Here is a 6000-nt window from a genome sequence, read left to right on the forward strand (position 1 = left end):
TCATACCTAAGATTTATATTTTTTGCCGGCGTCCAGGCATAGGGATAGCGCGTCTTCCCCGTGATCTAGGCGGCCTGGGTTCGAGTCCCGGGTATGGTTGTTCTTCCGTTGTTCTATTTGTGAGATGTGTGAATGTGACCTCCTGTAAAAAGGGGTTGCACAAGCGAATGAGTGAGCTAAGTCGTACTCTTGGCCCTAGTTGAAGCTACTAAAAAAAACAAGAGACGTTCCCCCACCGGCTTAAATCGCTGTCTTCGTAACAGCGGGCTTGTCTATGGCAAGTGCCATAAGAAGCAACAACATATTTTGTAACTATTTTTCGCTAATGCCATACAAAGCATTCGCGGCTTTACCCAAAGTCCACAATTTTATGAGGGGGTGGGAAAGGAGATATCTTCATACGAGTGTTGGAGAAAGTTTTGTAGAAGCCACTTCCGGTCTTTGGTTAACAGAATGCGCACGCGCGTGACCATCAATATTAACTACATCATCCAATTTCATAATCTTATAACTTTAAATGAACAATTATTGTATATTATATATATATATATATATAAATTTATTTCTTGTCCATATAAATTAAATTTTATATTTAGATAAGAGTTTGCTTTTTAATTTTATCCATGTAGGTGTCTTTCCTGAAAAATAAAACGAGATTTTACACAAAAAAGAATTTTATATCTAATTATTAGAGCCTCTTTCTATCTGCTCTCACACTGACAATGTCATAGAGCGCCATCTCGTCAATGTTTGTGGTACTTGTATTGTTGCGATAAGATGATAACTACTGGTAAATCAACAATTTGTGAGATGGCGCTGATGGATGTGAGAGGAGGTAAAAGTAAACAATATTCACATGTAATCAGTATGTGATACGTATCTAAATATTATCTCCAAAAAAAAAAAAAAAACTCACGATTTTACAAATAATGATAATAACTGCCCTTCCAGGCATTTATATTTAAGCAGACATTTGGAGTTTATAAATACTGCAATAATTAAATGAACGTAATGAAACAGATAGGATCCTGACTCATTACAGTTGACAAAATGTTAATAGTTTATTACTTATACATTTTATTTATTTAGCAACCAGGCCAGTAACGTTTTTCAATCGATCTGGTTCCAGTCCCTCCACGGTCCAGCAACTCCAGTCGGCCTAGCAGCCGCCTAGTTAAAAATCCACCACTGGCAAAAGATTTATCCAAGCCACATTTAATTCTTCCAGCAATAAATTTTTGGACAGAATAAAGAATTTCTGTTCAGCAGTATTTCAGCAGTTAAGTGTGTTAGCGGGTTTGGAAATATTCTGAACAAATAAAAAAATCAATAATGTAACGGTTACATAACTCTACTACCTTCTCTTTTGATACAACAGATGGCGTTACCTTAATACCATCTAGATATATTTCCCATCACCCTTCTTGGGGATCATTATCAGTTAGTATTCTAAGTGAATGTGGTGTATTTTCGTGTTCGTCTTTTGTGAAAAGTGGACTTAGAAAATAATTAAATAACTGTTCCTGAAACTCGCCTATTATTTTCATACATCTCATAATGAAATTATAAAGAGCCTCGTCCCTCTACAATAATTAGAAAATGAATGAAGATAGTGAAATGCCGTTTCTGCAGCAAGAATGGAAACAATACCGGATTTTTTTTTCATGAAATCTGAATTGATTGTTCAGATTATTCTAGAGCGAAAAATGTTTTTATATTTGTTTGGAAAATGCAGAATTTCATTTTACAAAGACTCAATATATCTATGATTTAAAAATTTTTATGATAATAAAAAAGAAGTTTCTTTAATGCATTTCTTTATTAAATTCTTAAATATGAAAAGAATATCAAAATTGATTTTCAGAAATGGATAATTAAGAATACAAAAAATAATGTTTTTTTCTTTTTAAATTTTAAAATGATGTAAATATCAAATTTGTGCCACAAAATTTGTGGAAGTTTTGGTGGGAAAAAAAAGTAAACATTTCATAAAAATTTTTTAGTAAATCGTTTCAAATTGCAGATTCTCCTCTTCTAAAATATATCACGTATCAAATTAGACAATGCCTTTTTATTTACTCTACAGATCAGCAACACAGATTTCTTCTTATGACAAATTAGTACAAATTTTAGTACAAAAAAAAGTACAAACACTAATTTTGTACAAATTTTAGTACAAAAAATTATTAGTACACATTTTTCTCCATAGTTTAAAGACAGACCGCAAATAAATAAATAAAACTTATTTCCTATTTCGTGTAAGAGGTTAACATCTCATCGAATAACGAAAGGGTTATTTTTTATAGAATAAGGCATTGATTTTAACCCGTTACTGGCATACGATAAGAGTAACAGCTTACAAATGTCAATTACGTCATCCTTCATTGGGGGACGCATTTCTCAGACTAGGAATTACCTTTCGCAACATTAAGTATCATTTCTGGCAGTATTCCTAAACATTAGCAAAAAAATGAATTATTCAGTTTTAGTATTAATCCAAACTTCTGAATCACGATGCATAAAAATCAGTTTGGTATTTTTTGAAGCAATGAATTTGTTGAATCAAATTTCTATTAAAACCAAATTGTAAATAAGTAAATTTTAATTATCAGATGGTTAAAAAAGGAGATCACCCTTATCACGCAGATTTCAGACATCGCAAAAATTGTAGAGTTTTCAGTTAAAAAAAAAGCAGAAAAAATGGAGGGATTTCTTCAAAACTTTCTCGCATACTTTCTAATAAATTTGTCCTATCAGAGTACGCTTACATGGCATTGGAGCACAGTAGTTACGAAATATTAATTTTTGGAGTGAGTTTAGCATTTTTACTGAATCTATCATGACATTCTTGGCGAGATTTTTGGCGATTAAGTCCTGAAATGTGGTTGATAGTATCGGTAAATCGAATTTGTGCTTTAGACGTTTTTCTCAATCGATTGAAACAAAGATTCGACACAAAACTCGTAGTCACAAAATCCTGTACTAAATTTGATATATTTAACTCACTGTATTTTTGAATTATCGCGTTTGCATGTTTCTGAAAGAGCAGACCGACAGATGGTCCGTAGTTGGATTTGGCTGAAAATTTGACGAGTGTCTACACTATAGATGCTAAATCTATGTAGCGAATCTTATTTATCTAGCTCTCTTTGTTTCGTAATTATCGTGTTAACTTATCAGGACAGACAGACTTCATTTGAACAGGTTTTACTCAAAATTTGATAGAAATCTGAAAACTTGGTATAAAGCCCGTATACCAAATTTCATTTGTCTAACTCAAAGGCTTTTTGAGTTATCTTTCTCACATACAGACAAACTGACATTTTCCAAAAATGTATTTTTCGGACATGGTGAGGTCTAAAATGTGGGGATTCGACAAAATCTTGAGTTCGAATTTTTTGACGATCACTCTCCTTTTTTTATATATTACGTATACCAGAAAATAAAAATAAAAAAATATTAATTCACTTTCTGCAACATAGGTAATTAATATGATGTTTGACAACTTTAAATAGATATTCTGAGCATAATTTGCCTTTTAAAAGAGAGAATTGATCTCTTAATTGCTTGCAGGCATTTTATTCCATTTCGTCTTTTGAAGCTGTTAGATTTAAATTTTGAAGAGCAGTAATATAATGAATGTTGGATAAGGGAGGTGATACCGATCGTGTGAGTGCCCAGAATGCAATATTTCTGAGTAAATTCTATGTTTTTAACGGAAGAAATTCGTCAATGAGACGGGTGGGTGTGAGGGGACATAAACTATATCTTGGGCACCATCTACGCCACTACTGAAGAGTTATTTCCTGGTTCATATTCAGTCTATGGCAGTCTTAAAACTTTTCTTTTCTGTTCAGAATGAAAATTCTGCACGATTTGATCCATCCATTCTCGATCTTCCAGAATAACTGACGATGGCGTGGCAATGCAGCAGGGCGAGTAAAACACTGATAATTCTCAGAATTATCTATTATAATCGAATGTTCTCGTTACTTTAAGTCATGTTTTTTTTTAAACTGTTACTGTAATAATTACGAAATATTAGGTGCTTGCATGTTAATCAGCTATTTATAAACATGTGAAATATCTATATAAATGACAATGGTGTTGGTTTTACCAACTTACTATTACTTTATTGTTTTCATGTTGAAAGTTTTCCATTTAGTATTATTGAGCTATTCGATGTATAAAGACCCCAATCATGGAACGCTCCAGATTTCATTTTCGACATTCATCGCTTCTTTTGTTTGATTTCAAGAAATCTGCTGCCGAAGCCCATCAGACACTTTTAGAAACTTATGATGATGATGCTGCTACGTCATATCCCAATGGTCGATTTTGGTTTCAACAATTTAAGAGTAGTGATTTCAATGTCAATGACAAAGAACGGTTTGGAGGACCATAAAAAATCGAAGACAATCAATTGCAAGACTTATTGGACGAATATGGGAAAAAGTTGTAACAAATGATGGAAAATATTTTTATTGATATATATTGTACCAATTTTTCTCAATAAATGCCTTTTTAAAGCGAAAAAATGATCAAAATACATGCTTGCACCTAATATTACTTCATAAGGCCCCCGGTGTTCAACACAAAACTAACAGGTTCTACACCAATTTGTTTTCAATAAATTCTCGTGGTAAGAACAATACAGTTCGTTGTCCAGAATTCGTAGAAAAAATCGTCAAGTCCAGGCACGTCCGTCGGATCCTCAAAGCATTTAGGATTGTTTCATGAAGCTTTACAAGATATTCCTTCATTGTTTCAAGACTCACAAGCTGGCACGCGCTTTCCGCTACTATAACTAACAGATAATGTTTGAATGCACACGCAATCATTGACATACTTTGCTTATGGATTGCAGAGAAAACGGTTCCTTATGAATGGCAAAAGAGCTGCATAATTCAGAGTGGACAGTAATAAGGGTATAAGATCTGAAGTCCTATCCTAGTAAAGTCAAATTGATAATTTCTGATACTTAGAGATTGGATTATTAAGAGCAAAATTATTATGGAATTTTTTTTATATGAATCAGGTATAAAATTAGATCTGTAGACTTATGAAGATAACTAGATAGGCTAAGTTGTCAGTACTAAGTGATCCATTTCAGCGTCTAATGAAAAAATAAATCTGTATTTTCATTTCTCTGTTTAATGTGAGAATCTGTTGGCGCTATATCTGATGACTGACAGAGAAAAGCGAAGTAGAAAAATAAAAATTTACAAAATCAGTTTTTTTCTAGCCCTGACTATTGCTGAAGAAAGTAATTAAAGGTGGGTTTACACTCGGCCAGTTATAAAACGGCCAGTAGGCAATGCATGTGTAAAAAGGCTGATAAATGCTGTTCGGTCCATGGCAAGTACTTATCCCGACATGATAACAACATGCCGCTGTATTGTATTTTTTTCCCCCTTTCTTACTGCGAATGCGTTTGTAGAATTGGCGGATTTTTTTTGGCGTGAAAAAAATAATTACTAATTATAGATTAATTCCGACATTTTTTGCTTTTTGTTCTTTCTTTCTTTTTTATTTGCCATTTTTTTCTATATTTTTTCAAATTTAAGTATGTTGATCCTGTTTTTTATTTTTTTTTTATTTTACCATGTTTTTTTGTGCAAATATCCATTGTTTGTTTGTTTGTTTGAATGAGGGGGATTAAGGGATTTTTAGCTACAAAGGCTGTCATCCCAGTAAATATCCTCGTCATCCGACCGCGGTTCAAAATTACGAGGTCCGTCCCAAAATAGCCCCAGTGTTGCTTCAAATGGGACGTTAATATAATTAAACCAAACCAAACCCAGTAAATATCCATCATTTTAATAAGATATGCAGTGAAAAAGAAAAATTCAGGGACGCCAAAACGGCAATTTATAGCCAAGCACAGAATGCCTGAATCTATCTTACGTAATTGTAGCAAACATAAATCAGTCTTCTTCTGCGCATGCGTTGTTTTACTGGCCGTCTTATAACTGAGCGAGTGTAAACTCACCTTAACAA

The sequence above is a fragment of the Argiope bruennichi genome, chromosome 6 (genome assembly GCF_947563725.1).
Source record: "Argiope bruennichi chromosome 6, qqArgBrue1.1, whole genome shotgun sequence".
Taxonomy (NCBI): Eukaryota; Metazoa; Arthropoda; class Arachnida; order Araneae; family Araneidae; genus Argiope; species Argiope bruennichi.